Raw genomic sequence first — 21,290 nt, forward strand, 5'->3', positions numbered from 1 at the left:
GCCAAAACAAACAATTAACCTGTTTTTTAAACTCTGTTCCATGATATCAAGTATTTGATAAATGGAAAATAAAAACAAAACTAATGTATTCATTCACTCTGAATTGTTCGTGACTAAAGGTATTGTCCCTTCTAGGAAAGGAGCTTTTTAATCATTAATGGTGGGGTTTCAAGTACCCTAGCAGTTCAGTGTCAGCTGTTTTGGGGGGGGGTCAACATACACATTTCATTAACTTCCAAGTTACATCATATAAACTTCATTTTATTTTGTGTAGTATACACTCTCTGGTCTGTGTACTCACAATATTCACTCTCTGGTCTATACAAAGCTTTAAATACTCTTTGGTCTGTACAAGGTACATTTAAATAATCTATTTTTACAACAGGGACATTCAACATGGGTCTAATAATGTGAATAAACTCCAGACAAAATTGGTCAAAATACTAAATACTTTTGACCCTTCTGGTTTAGCCAGTCAGTGTGAAACTTAATTTATACCAATATGCCTGAAGATTTGGTGAAGTGGAAAACAGACTCGCCATAGGGACTAACTTACACTATAAATTTTTCCCAACTGTAAAACCGGGAGTGATGGAATATTTCAATTGTAACAAAAGAAAAAGTCATTACAGAACAGTAACCACAAAGAAAAGATATGTTCCCTCTAGAATTCTTATAACGTGTAGACTAAGATTGGGACCAGCTGAGCCAAGGATCCATCTTGCTGTTAATGAAATCTGAGCCAGATCAATTGCATGCTGGGAGCATCACTGTTGGAGATAGCTCTGTGGCAAATGAGTTTCTTGAATCACCCAAGTGGATCTAACAGCCATTTACCTGAACAGTTGGAGTCATTTTGCTGGTCTGAATGAGGTTTTTAAAACAAAAACAAAAACAAAAACAAAAAACCTGATAATAGCTCACCTTATCTACCTTGCCAAAAGGACAACTGGCACATCTATGTTTAATGAGATGAAGGATACATAGAATGTTTTGTAGACCATGTTTGGCAATGTCTCAAGAGAAAGATATAAGTTCTATTTGAGCAGCTGTTTCTACACAGTCATGTTGGAATCCTAGGATTGATGTAGACGTCTCAGGAAGTTGATGAAGGGAGGGAAGGACAAAGTCATGTGGGTAGAGTTCTATCTCCTAGGGAACCTCCCTCATTTTATCCAATTTTTAAAAATCAGTGTTCTACAAAATATTTCTTTGTTCAAAGAGTTCCACTGCTAAAAATATTATACAAGAACATTCCTCCAAATCAGTGATTCCCAACAGGGGTTATTTTGCCCCCAGGGGACATTTGATAATGTCAATGATGTATTTTGGTTGTCACAACTTGGGAGTGCTATAGGCATCTAGTTGGTAGAGGTCAGTGATCCTGTTAAACATCCTACAGTGCACAGGACAGGACAGCTCCAAAACTAAGAATTATCTGACCCAAAATGTCAATAGCACCATGGCTGAGAAACCCAGCTCTAAACCAGATGTATGATTTCCAGAACAGCTCTAAATTCTCCTTAGAATAGTCAAAAAATATTGATTTTACAAAACCATGAGTATTATTTTCCTTTGTTTTCTAGAAGAACCCAAGGGTTTTTTTTGTTTTGCTTTGTTTGTTTTGTTTTTTTTGTTTGTTTTGTTCTGTTTCTTTGAGAAACAGCCTGGTATAGTGAAGAGAGAAGATATATAATTAGATCTGGGTTAGAATTTTGATTCTTCCACTTGTTACCTCTGTAGCCTCGGGATGTTCCCAGATCTTTCTCAGTTTCTTCTTTTGGAAAATGGAGATGATCATACCAACTTACTGGATTATTGTCAGAAATAAATGTGAAATTTATTTGTCAAACTTTTGTTTATATAAATAAGAAACAAATACAAAATCTCACCATTGGCAGTTATGTATATATTAAAAATCTTTAATAACTCCCTCTGTGGTAATGGAGATTTAAATATACAGGTGGTATTGATTGGCTCCGGCCAAGACAGGATTAAGGTTCCCTTTAGAGTAACTAAACTTTAGGCAGGGTTCTTCCTAAGTCTAGGCCCTTATCTCCTTTTTCTTAGAGCATTTACTTTAAAAAACTTGTAATTGCAAATTCTTTCCTGCACCCCTTTGAAATGTATATAAATCTCCCAGACTTATATCAGTTTTATAATCCAGGAATGTCTTTCTGAACAACCTGGCAGCTGTCCCTTTGAAGTAGAAACATCAAGAAAAATAGGGCCCTAACTCCTAGTGTGTGTAGGAAAGTAGGCATCTAAATTCAATGGGCACCAGTTAGCAAACACAGATGGATTAATCATAGAGAAAAACATTTGCAAATTTAGGAATAACCCAATGTGCTCAACCCATCCCACTGATCATCTTTCCCACTAAGGTCCTTCAGTACTTTCCTACTAGCTCACCCCAGCACTTAAAAATCATTCTACCTTTTATTTCAGTGGTGTTGAGTTCAATCTCTCTCCTCTGTTGCAATGGTCTTGAATAAAGTCTTCCTTGCCTATTTAACACTGTCCAATGAAATTTTTCTTTGATAGCTCCCAGCATCTGCCCAGCCTCCACTTTAAACCAGGGTGAGCTAAAGGTATATTCCACAGAGAATGGGAACAGGTCTTGGAATGGAAGACTTCTCTGGTCAAGAAACGGTAGATAGTCTTATCTAGGGAAGTGAAGACTTGCCCATTTCACCCGTATTATCAGATCCAATATTCTTAGAGTAAATGCCAGCAAGAGAGATTTCTGGAATTATTAACACTGTCCTGGAAATGTCAGCCCTCCTAGACCCAATATTGTCCTATAAACAGAGCAGACAGCAAACTATCTCATGGACTTGGACCTCTCAGCTAGATCCACAACTATTTATAAGAGAGCTTTACAGACTTAATCAGGTTATTTCACTTTTCTTGAAGTGAAAGGACCTTGTACATTATGGAATATAATTTCTTAGACCTCATATATCACATTTCACTCAGCTACTTCATTAAAAATAATATAACTTAAAAAAAGAAAACTGAAAATTCAGGGATAGAGTAACAGTTTTATTTAAGAATCTGCAGCCAAATCTGGAGGCCACCTACTTATATAAATTTTTATTGGAACATAGCAACATCCACTGAATTAAATATTGTCTATGACTGCTTTCTCACTAAAAAGACAGAGGTGAGTAGTTGTGACAAAGACTCTATAGCTTAAAAAGTCTAAATTATACTAAACTATACCGTTTGGCTCTTTATAGAAACACTTTACCAACTCCTATATAAAGAAGGAGAGCAGGGTTAATTATAAAGTTCTGGGCTGTTATGACCAGCTTTTACATTTTTATGTTACTTTTTAATGGTCTCTATTATTATAAAAATTAGAAGAGTTCAGGTCTCTTAATAGACCAAATAAATGGCACCCCTATAGTCTTCCAGGGCTCTGAACAAGTTGAGAAACAAACCTGGGAGCAGTCGATGGCAGCTCTTTCTGTGTTGACAATGATCCAGTGGGAGGGTGTGGCTTAGTGTCAGAGTCCTTGGACCTGTGAACTGAACCCCATGATTAAGCAGATTTACTCACTAGAGTGGGAAGCATCATTATCCACCCCCAAGATGGGCAGCAATACCTGGAGGTGGGAAGATCTGAGGCAAACATGCCAACTTATTCTTCCTATATTTACCAATCATTCTACTTCAGAGATGGAGTGCAGGAAGGTCTAGAGAGAGGACAGAAGAGTGTGCTGGGTAAATCACTCCTCTAGAAAACCAGGAGAAGGAGAAAAGCTTCCCTTTTAACTGAGAGTTCAAGCATAAATCTTAATAATTAAAGTGGATGACGGTATTAGAGATGGTGTATAGTTTATATATTACTTATTTTTAATATTTTTTCAAAATGAACAAAATTTATTGTACTTCAGTAAAAAAATAAAGAAAAGCTTAAAACTATGTAAACCAGTGTTATATATTAAAGTTTTTTTAGAAGTTTTATGAAGATGAAACATTAAGAGCAGAATGCTTAGTTATATTTGTATCTGCAAAACCTTCAATGAGGAAAAAATATAGGCAAATTTAAGTTCCTTTTTGTTCTTGTTGTTGTGCTGTTGCCTATATTTTTCTTCTTTTTTCTCCTTCATTTTAGTGAGCATTCACTCACCCTGAATGCTTTAACATTATCAAGTGACAGAGAAGGAGAAGATATACAACTAAGGAGAGCATTAATGCATGTAAAATATTATAACCTTATAAATTGTCAAATCATCCCCTTAAGTTTTTTTTAATCAGTTTTGAAAAATTCTGATCTTGCTCCTTGCTTTTTTCACTAACATTGCTAAAATTTTTTTAAATATGTAATTACATTCTGAATATTTCTGTGGCTAACACCTTGGTATTACAGCATACTGACATATATTGATATATTTCTCCAGAATGAAATGTAGTTTTCCTTATATGTAATCTTTGGTGTGCTATGCCTCATCTTGAGGTGTAACTTTTTACCCACATCCTCACTTAATAAGAACACAACTCAGTGTTTTGGGGGGAAGTGATCAATTCTCAGTACCCAGTGGATGCAAAATCTTAGTAAAAATGGTTTTGCTTAATAGTATATTACTTATGGAAAAATATATATGATGGGTGATTTTCTATTACTTGAAGGAGAGTCATGTTTGCTCTTGCATAAGATGAACATCTCATCCAAGATTACAAAAAACAAAACACAATAAAAACACTCAAAACTGAGTAGTAATGCTAGTTCAAGTTCATATGGGATGTGTACTTCTCTGTAGTAAGTTAAGAATCTACATAGAATCACAATCTAATAACTTTGTACCAGTGTTGTTGGAAGTACATCAGTGTAATTTGGTTTCCTCCTAAATGAATATTTTACCTGGATCCATGATGTAAGTTAGATGAAAGGGATTTCCAGAGAAAGCTTTATTGTATTGTATTGTATTGTATTGTATTTTTAAAATTTTATTCACTGAAATATTGAACAAAAGGACAAGGCTTTTGGGTATTGACACACAATATATGACAATATCAATGTTTTTTTGAAATGCTGAATCTAGAAAACTTAAAATGTATATTCTCAGGATACTCACAGAGAGGAACCATTCCGTGGATGTGAATAATGTAAAGAACCAATTGAGCCATCCATCTTCATTTCAATAACAATTAATTCCCAAACATCATAATAATTACTACTATTATTATTACTACTATATTAGACAAAAATAGACTCCTGGCTGAAGGTATGAAACAATTTCAAACCTGTAAGGCTTCAGGAAGTTAGTTACAGCTGAATTTCTGGCTCACTATCTCTAAGTAATAAGAACACAAAGTATTCCTAAAGAAATTACTACATCTATTCAGGATATCTTGTTACTAAAGACCCTTGACGTTATATGCTTCTTTGGAACTCTGGATTTTAAAAGTTTCCTATATATATATTGAGAGATTTCCTATCTCATTTGTGTTGTCTGAACTTATTCTTACTGTCCTGTCCTTGGATGGTATGGCTGAAAGAATGTTTCCTTTTGGCAAATTGACACCTCTGTTAGTCTGAAACGGAGCCTTGACTAGTAGCATAGCTGACATTCTGATCTGATCCGAGCAGGCAGACAGACAAGCTGTCATCCTTCCTGTAAAAAGCCTGCTGTGCAGAACAATCCTGTCTGGTGGGAATATGCTAGATTTCCCTGGAGAGAGACTACTGCATGTGGGTTTATATTTATTGCAGATTCACCTGATTTGGTAGATGGATTTGGATGGAAATTCTTATTATTAGTCAGCTTGATGTTTCTTTAATGTTCCTCACTGGTATTCCCCCCATAGCTATGTCTTGGCTCTGCAAACACAAAATCTCAGTTTAATGACTGGTATCCTCCCTGGAGATTTTCATTCTTCTCCCTACTCTGTTCCTGGAATTCTCCATAACCTTGTGGAGCAAAACAAGTCGAGAGTTTCAGATAGTTTACAATAATCTTGACAATTGGAGTCAAAAGAATATTTCACTATTCAAAAGAATATGTGTGGGACTTCCCTGGTGGTCCAGTGGTTAAGAATCCGCCTGCCAATGCAAGGGATACGGGTTCGAGCCCTGGTCTGGGAAGATCCACATGCCGTGGAGCAATTAAGCCTGTGCGCCACAACTACTAAGCCTGTGCTCTACAGTCCGTGAGCCACAACTACTGAGCCCGTGCACCACAACTACTGAAGCCCACTCGCCTAGAGCCCATGCTCTGCAACAAGAGAAGCCACTGCAGTGAGAGGCCCAGGCACCGCTCTAGCCCCCGCTCGCCACAACTACAGAAAGCCCACGCACAGCAACGAAGACCCAACGCAGCCAAAAATAAAATAATAAATAATAAAAATAAATTAATTATATAAAAAGAATATGTGTATCTCAGTTATTTGTTTTCATAGGTGGATTCACTTTGCTAGAAGCACCAAAGTACATATGTATTTGAGTAACTAGTTATGTCGTCTTTGTGTCCTGCTGGTAGTCCAATTATCCTATCAGATCTTTGGCCCAAAGTTTATGTTGTCTGTATTAGAGAGGATATGTTATAAAAAGCACTCTAATAAAAAAACTTTAAAATTTAACAGTTCAAACAAAAGTTTATTTCCCTCTCGCACAGTGGTCCCATATGGAACACTGTGGGTGTTACAAGTCAGCTCTGCACAGTCATTTAGACTACAGGTTGATGTGCCATCAACACATGATTAAGGTTCATGTGTTCATGGTCACTGCCATACTGCCATCAGAGAGGGGGACAAATCGAGGACTAGTCTCAGAAATTTCCTCTTAAGGAAGTGAGGCAGAAGTGCACATCACTTTGGCTTACATTTATTGACATGACCTTAGTTATCTGGCTACCTTCAAAGGGAGTTAGTAAATTCAATCACTATCTGACAACCATATTCGAGCCTCAACTCATGGTATGGACTAAAGGGAGGCATATTTTGTTGGACATCCAACAGTGCCTACCATATTACCTTCATCTCCCCAAACTCAGTGCTCCTTTACATGGAACCATGGAAGTCACTAAATTCCTCTTCTATGCTCTCCAAGGGAAATGGGGAACACTTTTCCCTGGGTCCACTATATTATAGTCCCTTATTGGCCCTAGGCAGAAGTCTACGCCCTCAAGCCTCCCATCCTTATAAATCTCCAGGTGAGTAAGAGATTCCACCCTCTGTCTTCATATATGACCCTAAATTTCTGGGAACACCTGTCAAGTTCTTCCAACGCATTATCACTGTTTATCACTGTACTCCCATGGCTGTGCCAAGAGCAACTCCAAGGTGGGCCTGTAAATCTACCCTCAGTGACCTGCCCCCTAGGTGTGGAAAGTGTGCCTTCTCATTTTGCAGGTACTCCCAATTAGGATGGGGGGGATTCTCTTAATCAAGAAGATCATATGTCTTAAAACTCCATCCATTCTTCTCTTTCTGCTTTCCAGTATTTTTGGAGAAACTAGGCAAGAATTGGCTAGGCAGTGATTGGGGTTACCAGATCTGTTGAGCAACTTACTAATGAGCTCTGAGAGAAACATTTAGACCCAGCTGCAGATTGTTGGGAATTTATCCCCTCTTGTTACTTACTACTAGTTGCCAGTTCCGGAATAAGAACAGTCATACTCAAAAGACTTTCTTCAAAATCTTATCTATACCCATACACTATTTTATGGAGTTGTCATCATAGCACAGATCCAACTTTTAGGCAATAATTGGTAATCATTCAGTAACTGAACAATACTCCATGGTGTTCTTGTTTAATAAGTTTTAAAAATCTTATTATCCATGTTGGAGTCCTTCCTTGTAGGAAGTTTAGAAACTACAAAGAAAGAAGGTCTACTTTGTAATTACTCATTATACAAACTGGTGCCTTTTGAGATTTAATTAAAAAAACGATTTAAACAATGAAAAAAATTAAAAACCAAAACTTATGAGCAATGGCCACACCAAAACAACAACAACAAAAACAGATCCATTTTGACCTAACCTCTGTTGGTGACATATTAAATTTTTTAATTAAATAGAAAATGTTGTTAAGTGTAGAACAAACATTAATAGGAAGAAAATGAAGTTCAGGTTAGAAGAAAAGCAATTAAGTCAGCTTATCTAAGTTCATGTCTCTAGACCAGAAAAATTATATCCCACAATACTGGAGTCCCTTACAGTGATGGCAAATTTATAAAGCATAAAGAAGAAAATAGTATAAATATTGTGATTGGCAAAATGTAGGGGAAAGATGTATTCTTAAAATACTTGAAAAATAAATTCTACATTGAATTTGTCAAAAGTTCAAAATACATTCTTGATTTTATTAAATATCTGCATTTACATAATTCTTACATTTTGCACTTTAAAAATTCTTAACTCTAATACAAAAAGCTACCTGTGTTTCCTTTACATTATTTTGTGATACTCCACTTATCATATATCACATTGTATTTTTATATGGAATCTCTTTATAACTTTCTATTAAAATTCCTTCTTCCAATCCATACCATCTGTGAAATTTTTGTTTTATAATAGAGTTTAATATCCTTAATATTTTAAAGTTTATGCTACTGCAATAAATGAGAAACAGTGCCTTTTAAGAGGTGAATATAACAGTGCTCCAGTGTGGAGAAAAGGGAACCCTCCTACACGGTTGGTGGGAATGTAAATTGGTACAACCACTATCGAGAACAGTATGGAAGTTCCTTAAAAAACTAAAAATAGAACTACCATATGATCCTGCAATCCCACTCCTGGGCATATATCCAGAGAAAAACATGGTTCAAAAGGATACATGCACCCCAATGTTCATTGCAGCACTGTTTACAATAGCCAAGACAAGGAAGCAACTTAAATGTCCACTGACAGATGAATGGATAAAGAAAATGTGGTACGTATATGTAATGGAATATTACTCAGCCATTAAAAAGAATATAATAATGCCATTTGCAGCAACATGGATGGACCTGGAGATTATCACACTAAGTGAAGTCAGACAGAGAAAGACAAATATATGATATCACTTATATGCAGAATCTAAAAAAAAAATGATACAAATGAACTTATTTACAAAACAAAAACTGACTCACAGACTTAGAGAACAAACTTATGTTTACTGGGGGGAAGGGTTGGGGGGAGGGATATATTGGGAGCTTGGGATTGACATGTGCACACTGCTATATATAAAATAGATGACCAACAAGGACCTACTGTATAGCACAGGGAACTCTGCTCAATACTCTGTAATAACCTAAATGGGAAAAGAATTTGAAAAAGAATAGATACCTGTATATGTATAACTGAATCACTTTGCTGTACACCTGAAATGAACAACATTGTTAATCAACTATACTCTAATATAAAATAAAAATTAAAAATTAATAAGAAAAACAATCAAAAAAAGTGTTCCTTCATACCCACCATATTCATTGTGCATACATTTTACCTTATAAATATGATTATAACATATTTTAATAAAAAAGCAAGTTAAGTCCCTTGCTGCCTGTATTTTATGATCCTTTCCAATCTATTTTCCCATAGATTTAAAAACTTTCCATAATCAATGAATATAAAAATTCATATTCCATCCTTTTTAAACTTACCAAACATAGCTAATTTTCATAGAATTTCTTAGGTTTACAGCCATAATTTAAAAATGGCTACCTAAAATGTTTTTGAATGGATGTAGTTTAATTAATATTTGGGTTATTCCTAATATTTTACTCTTGAAATAGCATGATTAATACTTGGTTTCATGTGTTTTTTAATTGAAATATCCTCATTAGCATTATTGGCCTTGAAAGTGCCTCATTCAGTCAGTATCCTCAAACTTTTTTTATCAGCAAGTAAAGGATAATTTAAAGAAAATAACCCAGATCACATGATCAGTTTATAGAGGAGGAATTTTACTTGGCATCTTTTTTATTTAAAAGCTGGGCATTTAGATTAAGTATAAACCCATCATTTTCCCATATCAGTTTGTGATAGCAAATTAAGTAGATAATTAATTCACTTTTCTATTCTCTATGCATAGTGAAATAGTTATGTACTGATGGAAAAATGTTTCATGTGGCTACATGGAAGATAGAAAATGTACCTAATAAGCTCTGGATCTAGTGAAGAAGATTTTGAAGCAGAATGTTAAAAGTCCTAACTGATTTCTTTTAGCTATTTATGATAAGAACAGGAAGACAGATAAAGGAAAGAATTATATAATTTTCAGTCAGAATGTAATGGAAAGATAGAGATTCCAGGACAGTATCTCTAGCCAGCAAGTTTCTCAAAAAAATCCTCAGCACAAACATCCAATCCAGGGCAGTGCCAGTAAAATATGGCCACGAGATCAAGATCAAACCCAGGGTGGGTCTGTAAGACTTCGGCAATGTTTAAGGCAGAGCCTCATGGGCCCTCTCAGCTAAAGCGCCTCTAAGACTCAGATGGATGTTGTCTCACAGCACCCCGACTTACAGTCCCTAAAGAGAGGAGGCTGTCTCAAAGCGGATTTTTTGTAGAAACGGCTTTGCCTCATGGAGTGGGTCATAAGTTCGTTTATAGAAAACCCACAGTCTTTTTAAAGGGATTGTATCGGCTTACATTAAAACTGACAGAGAAAATTCAAGATGAAAGGGAAAACGCTGAGAATCTTACTCAGCTGCAAACATGACAGAGGATGGAGCCAAGAACCAGTGAAAAATACCCTTAGTGAACAGAACACACCCCAACTGAGGAACATATCCTGTCCCCAAAGCAGGAGAGAATGATGGCAAATGCCCAGTTAATTTCACAATTGATGTGAACTAGTGACTACTCTGGGCATCCCATTTTCTTTTTTCTTTTTTTTTTGGTTGCCCCACACAGCTTGTGGGATCTTTGTTCCCTGACCAGGGATAGAACTGCCAGACCCTTGGCAACAAAAGCACGGAGTCCTAACCACCGGACCGCCAGGGAATTTCCTTCCCTTATTTGAACAGGAGTGTCTGTTGTGGTTATCCTTTCCCCATCTTCTTACTGTGTACTGAATATGTTAGGAATGTGTGGGTGGAATAACATATCCATTTAGTTTCCAGGTCTTCAGAATGAGTAGAACCATATTGGTGGAATGGCACCTAAGGACACAAACCACAGGAATCTGGACCTGATAATATATAATCCTCTATGTTGAGCTTGAGTCTGATGTTGAAATGGAATCAGACATTGGAGGCAATGTTTTATTATACGCAGGGGTGTGTTATGGGCTGTATTGTGTCCTCCCAAAGATATGTTGAAGTCCTAACCACCAGTACCTCAGAAATATGACCTTGTTTGGAAATAAGTTTGTTGAAAATGAAATTAGTTAAGATGAGGTCACAGTGGAGTAGGGTGGGTGGGTCCTTATCCAATGTAACTGGTATGAAGAGGGTGGGTGGGCCCTTATCCAATGTAACTGGCATGAAGAGACACAACAGGGAGAAAATGTCCATGTGATGATTGAGACAGAGATCATAGTGAAGCATCTGCAAGCCAAGGAACACCAAGGATTTCTAGCAAACTCCAAGAGCTAGAAGAGGCAATAAAGGGTACTCCTCCTAAGGTTTCAGAGGCAGCATGGTCCTGCTGACACCTTGACTTTTTGCTTCTCGTCTCCAGAACTACTGTGAGACAATAAATTCCTGCTGTGTTAAGCCACCCAGTTTGTGGTATTTTTTATGGCAGGCCTAGGCAATTAATATGGGGCGTATGTATTTTTGCCTGTGGGAAAGATGTAAATAATTTGTAGCCAGAGGGAGAACTATGGTAAATTAAAAGTGACTATAAATTGTTTGCCACACCTCTCAGTAGGAGGTAGAGTTTATTCTTTCCTCCTGTTGAATCTGGCTGATCTTATTACTTTATTTGACCAATAAAATGTGAATGAAATGATTTTGTTTAACTTCAGATATCTTCAGCCTCTGCTTTTGTACACCCTGAATATTTTCTCTCTCAACATGTAGAGAGAAGCCCAGATCACACAGAGAGATCACATGGAGGGGAGCCGAGGTGATCTGGTTGATGGTCCCAGAACAGCTCCGAGCTAACACACCAACATTACCTGCCAGTCAAGCGAGCAAGCAATCTTGGACTTTCCAACCAGCCAAAGCTTGGGGAGACTGACGCAGAAGCACCCAGGTGATCACAGTCAACCTACAGACTCCTGAGGAATAAAAAGTGATTTTTGTTATTGTAAGTTACTGGATTTGGGGTACTCTGTTATGCAGTAACAGCAAACCAAAATATCTTCATAAACTGAGGGATCATTAGGTGCCTGATACTGTGCTGGAAACTTTGAATTCCTTATTTCATTAAATCTTCACCAAAATTTATATGTTAGGTATTATTCCCACTTTAGATATGAAGAAACTGAGATTTGGTGAGGTTAAGTTAGAACATTTCCTGGCTAGAAAGGGACTGAGAAAGTAATCCTACAGAGATATGTTAAAATTCACAGTCTGGTGTGCTTACTTGTCTTAATATAATTTTATTAAATGACTGCATGACCTTGGTGAGTCATTGAGTCTCTTTGTGAATGTTTTTCTCATTCATAAATGAAAGCTGATGAAATCTTCACTGTAACCCATAGGTCTATTTTGCTGATTTTAGGCATATAGAAAATAACCTGTGTAGACTATTTAAAAATCTATATTTTATCTACAAGTGCAAAGCATAAGAACTTTTGTTTTGAACTGTAAATGAAATGTCTCTTATTATAATATTTTCATTAGTGCACTTGCTGTTCCTTTAATTTTGTGTATATATTTTGCTGTCAGTACTGGTGAGAGGAACTACATGTAAGAAAAAAATAATTGTCCTCCAATTTGAAGGCAAAGACAAACTCAGAGGCAATGGAAATGCTTTAGTTTTTTTCATTGTCTGTTTGTTTGTTCACAATATCCATTAACTTTCAGGTTGTGTTTTCAACCACTTTGAGTGTTAGCTTGATTCTTACTGAGTTCATTTCTTTGAGCCATGTTCCTTACTTTTCTGGAGCCAAACCACCAGAGCTGAAGGCATTTTTATGGTATTAAAGCCCACACTCACATACCCACACAACAGCAACAGCATTAGGAAGATGGCGAGGGGCATAAATTCAGAGGATTCGAGTGTGTCAGGTAGCCAATTGAAACCTGGTACTAAGGATATGGTTTTTCTGCTTGTTCCCCGGAGACAGGTGTTCACTGAAACGTACGCACTGGAGAAGTATTTGTTTTCTTCAGGAAAGCAGTCAGCTTAAGAAGGCATTGTTTTTACAGTTTTCAACTGCAGCAATATTACACAATACACAAACACACTGAAGGCTAATGTTTTATTTTATTACCTCATTGTTGCCATGGTTCAGCTTCATAAAAACAAAACAGCATCGTCCTTTGGACCAAATGGGCTATTATTTAATGTGGGAAATAGGTAAAATTATACAAATACATGTCTGTTTGTAGGTACAGACACAGGTATAGATATAGAAGTAGAGATAGAGATAATGATACGGATACTGATATAATCAGAGACACAGCACTAAATAATACTCTATCACTCATGCATTCTGCTAGTTTTTTCCTGAACTGGTTCTTCACACTGATATCCCTTTAATGAAAACTCTCTCCTCTTGCCTAAGCTTAAGGATCAACCTAATCACCTTGATACAGAGCTTTGTGCAGTCCAGGTTCAAGTACTTCCTTCTATTCTCTACACATATCACCTATGCCAGTCAAGATAGATTTCTCACTGTCCCTCAGAAAAGTCATGTATGATTTTACCTATGCAACTTTGCTCCTATAACTGTATCCTCCTTGTCTGGAATGATCTATTTGCTTCTCTATACTTGCATAAGACAAACTGAATTCAAGCTCCATAAAGCCTGCAATAAATGTTCTCTCTTTCAGTTATTCTTTTCCTTCTCTGAAATTCTGTAGCACTCATTGCCTCAACCACTCTCTTGGCATTTTGCCCTGAGTTTTTACCTGCCGTTTTATGTATGGATCTGGTCACCCCAAAGAGCTTGTCAGGCCTTTAAGAGCAGAAACCATATCTCATAACTATTTGTCTTCATTGCCTAATATAGACAGCCCTGTGGGTAGTGTGCTCATGATTAATATTTGATGCTGATGATTTTAATAAATTTTAGTTATTCATAGACCATATGTTACACTTAAGTTCCTGGTCTGTCACAGTTTGTCATTAGAGAATTTTTTATTTGTCATGACTACATGTTAACATAGGCAAAGCAACTGTAGATATTTTGGTCCAAAATAATTTTCTTTCAATGAACTATTAAATAAAAGCCAGCAGAAAGAATTCTTGACGAAATAAGATATTTACAAAAACAAAAGAGCTTGACTGAGTTCAAGCTAGAGGGCAATTGTCTAAAAGAATCTTGTACTGAAAATGCTGTAAAAATAAACCTCTCATTGGTGGAATCCAGGTTTTTCTATTCTCACTTTATATGTCCTTTCTTAGGAGGGCCTAAGCACTAGAAGGTTTGTGCTATTCTTTTATAGATTGAGCTGGAACCCATGGGCACCTGTTTCCTTTTCGCCTTGAGACACAGTCTTTCCTTGTGTGAATGTGTCAGACTTACAACAAATATTCTCTTGCCTTAAGCACCAAAACTCTAGCTACACTCACTCCCACTTTAAAACCCTCAGTATGTTATCTATGATTGCCTAGTTAAGAATTCCTTAATAAACCATTCTAGGGTGGTGTGACATGCAGAATAATGGTCCCCCAAAGATATCTATGTCCTTATCCCAAAAACTGCAAATAGATTACAGGGCAAGGAGGAATTAGTATTAGAGCTAGAATTAAGGTTGCTAATCAGCTGATCTTGAGATGGAAAGTTGATCCTGGATTATCTGGGTGGGTCAAATGTCCTCACAAGAACAGTTATAAATAGAAGAGAGGATACCAGAGAGATGGTAGCGTGGGAAAGACTCAGCCCAATGTTGCTTGCTTTGAAGATGGAGGAATAGCCCCATGAGTCAAGGAAGGCAGGCAGCCTCTGCGAGCTGGAAAAGGAAGAGAAATAACTTCCCCCTTAGGGCCTCCAGAAGGAATGCAGCCCTGTCAATGCAGTGATTTTAGCTTGGTGAGATTCCTTTCTGACTTCTAACCTCCAGAATTATTAGAAAATAAATTGGTGTTGCGTTGTTTTAAGCCACCAAGCTTGTGGTAATCTGTTGTGGCAGCAATAGGAAACTAATACATGTGGTGACTTCACTGATAGCTTGAACAGTCTCCTAACAGTGGGAAAGGGAAAGAACCTTAGTTCCTGTTTTGCTGGTCTTTTATAGATTAGCGTTTTCCACTTAAATTCCATTTCCTCACTCTAGTCTTAGTGCTTCCTGCTCTTTAAAGTTCTTTCACATCCATTATCTCACTAAAATCTCTCACACCGTGGCTGTCCAGTTGCTATTACAGGGATTACTATCTACGTTTAACTGATGAGGAAATTGAAGGTATAGAAGTTCAAAAACTCACATTCATGATCCAGTAGAGTGCAGTCTAAAACTGAGAGTGGAGAGAAATGAAACAAACATATGGAATCTCAAATATCTTTGCTCTTTATTTCTAAGTCACCTTAGAATTAATATAACCCTTTGTCGTTTTTTGTACCATCGTATAATTATTCCCAGAATTAGCGTTACGTTTATGTTTAGAAGGTGTGAGAGAGATCACTTCCTTAAAGAATCTTAAAAGCTAGAAAGGGAAATGAGAGATTTGTCATGATCTGTAGCAATTTCAGAATTCATTTGGGGGCCACCCTTGTCTGACTCTTAAACCACATTTCATCCTGTTCTTTCCTGTCCTTTATCTTTTAAAACCTCACCAGCCTTTCTGTGTCTTGAAACACTGAGCTCTTTCCCACCTCAGTGCCTATGTACTTAATGTTTCTTTCATCTATGATACCCTCACCCAGATTTTTCCATGCTTGAATCTTTTCATTGAGCTTAAATTTCACCACATATGCCTTTCCTGATCACCCCGTCTTGAGTGGACAGTACTTTCTGGCAAGTGTTTAATTTTCTTTTTAGCACTTACAGCGCACTGCCATTTACTCCTTTGCTTATTTTCTAGCTCCCCCTTTTTACTAGAATGGTAACTGTGGAAGCAAGAGTCTTGTCTATGCTGTTCACTAGTATATCCACGATGCTTAGAATATTGCCAGGAAATTATTAACTCCTTGTTGAAGGAATGAATAGTTGCCACATGTTTTTGTTGCTTCTGATACTACCATTAGATCCAACAGACTGAACTGATGAGAAGGGCTCTAAGGAATAAAGAACAATCTGTTTAGAAAAGTCAGATATTAGTAAATGAGCATTGTGGTTTTTCCTACTGAAAGTCCATTTGCCTCAGGGATGTATAAAATTGGATACATTTATTGATAAATATGTAGTGAAACTGAGCTTGGGCATTAGAAACAGATACTTCCTTTCATTCTGTTTTTGTCATATGCTGAACATTTAATTTACTATGGATATAATGGTATAAAGCTAAAATAAAACTATTGTGTAATCTCCAGCACAAACATGATGGATGTTGCTCCTGATGACACTGAACTAGGGACTAAAGAGACTATGCATTCGCACATGGCAATTTGCCAGGCTCTTACCATATGAACTGCTGTCACAGGTGAGTATTGTTAAGATTCACAGGCTGTATTATCTTCATCTCAGAATAATTTAAAAATAATAACTTTCTTCAAGTTGTAAAGAATTAAGACATCCTTTGAATAGAATTCACAACATACAATTATTTAGAGAAGAAAATAAGCCATCCCCAATCATACTACCTAGTGATAGCTATTGTTATCCTTTTGATGCACATTCTGCCAATCTTTTCTCTATGTGTATGTATATGAATGTGCAAATACATTTATTTATTCCTAAAATGTAGTAAGTATCTGATAGATTTTTCTTGAGGAAATAAATGAAGGAAGGAAGGAATGACTGACTGACTATTGGTGACTTCAATTGACATTGAAAATATAGGTTGTTTCAAAGATTAGTCATTTGTTCCATTTAAACTGTCAATATTTCACTACTTTGCTTTCTCATTCTAATTTTCTTTGGCTACTCCAAATCTTAAGCTTTTAATTTATCCAACCAGTTCCATTTAAATGCAAGAGGTCCCAAAACTCAATTTAGAAAAAAATAAAATCTACCAAAATATGGCAGACAAATAACAAAGCTGAATTTCTTTTCCTCACATCTATTCTAAGGGAAGTATTTATTTAACATAAAATAAAGATTATCTCAATAGATGCACTTTATGATACAAACTCTCAACAAACTACAAATGTAAGTGAATTTCCACAAAATGAAATAAGGCATCTATGGAAAACTTAGAGTTAACATCAAATTTAATGGTGAAAAATGTAACGTATTTACTTTAAAATTGGAAAATTTGGAAACAAGAAAGACTGGCCACTGTCACTTTTATTCATCATTGTACTGGTGGTACAAGGCAGGTAAAATAAATGGAAGGCATAGAGATGAGAAAGGGAGAAATAAAACCAATTCTATATGCTGACAACATGACTGTCTCTGTAGAAAATCTTAAGTAATCTACCAAAAAAAAAAAAAAAAAGAGAGAGAGAGAGAAAACTACTAGAACTAATAAATGAATTTAACAAGTTTAAGGAATAAATGTCAATATGCAAAGATCAGTTGGCTTTTTATATATGAGTCACAAACAGTTAAAATGATGAATCAATATGATTTACAGCAGCATGGAAAATCATAAAATATGCAAGGATAAATTTAATCTAAGTTGTGCAAACTTCACTGAAAACTGCAAAACATTGCTTCTAAGAGATATTAAATAAAATGTAAATAAATGGAAAGTTTTACCACATTTATGGTTTGCAAGACTCAAAACTGATAAAATGTTAATATTCTCCAAATTGATTTACAGATATTATTAAATCTCAATCAGAAACCCAGACCATTTTTTTTCTTTTGGTAGAAATGGACAAGCTAATTCTGAAAATATATATTGAAATGTAAAGGACTTGTATAATCAAAAAAAAGCTTGAAAATAAAGATCAAAGTTAGAGGATCTGCATTACCTGATTTCAAGAATTATTATAAAACTATGCTAATTAAGATAGCATATTATTGATGTAAAAATAAACAAAGAGATAAATGGAACAGAATGGGGAAGCAAAAAATAAATTTACATGAATCCAATAATTGATTTTAGGCAAAGGTGTGAAAATGATTTAATGGGGAAAGGGAAGGAAAGCCTCTTCAACAAATGATACTTGAACAATTACATATCTATATCCTTGTGATGTCTACCTTACACCATACAAAAACACTAATTTGGGATGGATCAGTGACCCAAATGAGTAAGTTAAAAGTATTAATCTTCAGGGAGCAAACATAAGAGAATACTTTCATGGCATGTGGTTAAGAAAGGTTTCTTAAATAAAGCAGAGAGTAATAACTAGGAAAAGAAAAAAAAATTGATGAAATGTTAACAATCAAAATGAAACCTTCTGTTCATCAAAACAATGGCTGGCTTAATTTTATAAAGCTGTGCAGGCCTTCAGCAAGGACACAAAAGGTCCTGACAAAAGCAAGAGAATCCCAGCAGAGGTACATGGCGCACATGGGTATCCTCAGCAAAGGTACATGGGAATCACAAAGCTGACTGGGCAAAGCTTCTCAGCTATGCTACAAGTGGCCTGGATGGGCTTCTAATAGCTGTGTGTGACCACAGTTTAATTCGTAGGCTGGGCTGTTCATAATAGAAAAGATTATATTATAGGAAAAACAGAATCTTTACATGTTTCCTTGGTATTGGTGGGTATAAAATATTTGCTGCATTTAAACATTAAGGAAGACAAGTTTCTATAGTTCTATGATTTGCAGTTCACAGAAGCTAGTTTAAAGTCTTAGTGCCAGCCGGATAGGCACTGCCAGATGACTGCTCCAAATTTTATCATCTATTCAGGACCAAGGAGAGGCTGTTGGAGGAATTAATTTTATATTTAATGCAGCTTTTTCATATACATAAGAATGAATAATTCTCAAGGAGTTACTGGATATATTTCAAGATGATGCAATTGTTATGCATGGCATGCCTGTGCCCTGAGAGAACATGTTTCACAAGTATATGGAATTGAAAAGTAGAAGAAAGATAGTGTCTTGAGGGACACAAGGCAGAAGTCTTGATCTTTTCTAATCCTCTAGGGCAGGGTTATCACACTATACCCAACCGGCCAAATCATGCTGCCAGCTAATTTTATAAATAAAGTTTTATTGGGACACAGCCACACCCATTAGTCCAAGATGCCTTTCTCTCCACATTGCCAGAGTTAAGTAGCATGGTGAGATCATATGGTCCACTGGCTTTTTATAGAAAAGTTTGCCAACCCCACCGAGAAGAGGGCAGTGATTCTCAAACTTGAGCGTGCGCCAGAATTACCTGTAGGACTTGTTAGCATACAGATTGTTAGGCTTCACCTTCAAAATTTCTGATTCAGATGTTCCTGTTAGCCCAATAATTTGCATTTCTAGAAAATTCCCAGTGATACTGATGCTGGTGGTCTGGGGACTGTACTTTGATAACCACTTTCCTACACACAAGCTTCTATAATTTCTATACAGAGTAATTTGCTTAGAGTGATTTGCAGTTAAGCCAAATGTGAAGATATGGTGAAAGTCTTAGGTTTAAGTGTCAATCCCAAGAGGTAGTGACAATAACTGCAAAGGAAAAAAAAGAACAGAAAAAACAATAGTAATAAATTAAAAAACAGTATGTCAATAGATTTAGTTCACACTTACTCAAGTACCAGAATTCAAAAATCATGTGGCTCTAAGAGGACATTAAGAAATTTAAGAAATGTATACTGCATATTTTTAGGGAAAGATGGGCTCCTCCTTCCCCCAAATATGGTATATAGAGAGAGGCAAAATAAATCACATTCTGGGAGATTTTTCTACATTCACTGGGGAGGGAGGAGGGGTATTAAATTATTTCATTTGAAGGAATGGTAAGAAAGGGAGAATGTAAACCTGAAAAACACGCACTGCATTGGTGACCACGGAGGGTCACCCCATGGCTATGGGGAAGCCACTCTAGGCTTAGCTCTAGACATCACTGTCTTTCAGGGTGCCCTTGTCACGGACACAGCCAAGCCATGTTCCAGGGTGGAGGCAGGGGCTGGGCCGGGGGCGGGGGGGACCAGCCGGGACAGGAGGGTGGCAGGGAGGGGGAGCTCCTGTCTCGCGCAGGTTGGTTACAAGGCCACCCAATTCTTTGCTGGCTTTCACCTACCTGCTCTTTCAGGTCATGAATCTCCAACAAGTCACACGTGTAGGCGTCGTTTTTGTCGGTGGCCAGTTTATGCAGTTCCAGTAGTGACCGATTCGCACTAGTTTCTAAGTGTGAGGCGGACTTCGTCCCAGTCTCCGTGCTCTGGCTCCTCCCTAGCCTGAAGGAAGATTCGGCCACCTTCTTGATCTACAGTTTCAACCGTTTTTCAGCATGTTCTCTCACCTCCTAGGGCTGGTGAAGAAAATGCTGGCAAAGTTCTTCAAAGCCACAGCGTCGCGGTCCAAGTAGTAGGTCATGGACAGGCACAGTGACGGTACGGCTCCTGCTGACGGGCGGGGGGTGGCGCGTCGGAGCCCCGGCGGGGACGTGCATTCATGGTGGCAGCAGCGTCCACTCCCGAGGACAGCTGTCTGCGGGGACCTTTGGCCTCTCCAATCATTTTTATGTTCCCCGGTTTGGGATTCTAGACATTTTGGCATCGACCAGTGACTGGCATCTCAGCGAGGGCAGAAAGTGTCAAGCCCTCCACTTCCTTTCACTTTGGCCTTTTCAACACTAAGTACTGGGTTCTGGGAACATCGTTTTGCCGGACCTAAAGGCTCTAGGGCCTGGGTGTGGCTTCCTTTCTCAATATGGCGATTGTGGGGTCAGTGCTTAATAGTCATATATGCCTGTTCATTCATTGGGATGTTTAAAATTGAAATATATCAGCGAATTGACATTGCAATTTGTGATCCCAAAGGAATAACGCTCCTTTTCTAAGAATGCTTAAAGAACCTCAACTCCACATGGCCAAGATTTTGCTGAAAAAGATGAGGTTTGGACTTTATACTCAAATAGGCAAAATAATTTGAGTCCAGATATTAAGGGATATTAATATTTGGTGATTTTAACTTGCAAGAGGATTTAACCATTCTCCCTTGGAATTTGATAATGGGAGAGTGTTTGTTATTCACATTGAGATGTCCCTATATTGTGGATATTTTAATTATTTGAATGTGTTT

General features: G+C 37.0%; 1 pseudogene; it reads right to left on the reverse strand.

Moving 5' to 3' along the window:
• Positions 1-20,099: 20,099 nt before the first annotated feature.
• Positions 20,100-20,765, reverse strand: LOC118905761 (annotated as a pseudogene).
• Positions 20,766-21,290: the final 525 nt, after the last annotated feature.

The sequence above is a fragment of the Balaenoptera musculus genome, chromosome 13 (genome assembly GCF_009873245.2).
Source record: "Balaenoptera musculus isolate JJ_BM4_2016_0621 chromosome 13, mBalMus1.pri.v3, whole genome shotgun sequence".
Taxonomy (NCBI): domain Eukaryota; kingdom Metazoa; phylum Chordata; class Mammalia; order Artiodactyla; family Balaenopteridae; genus Balaenoptera; species Balaenoptera musculus.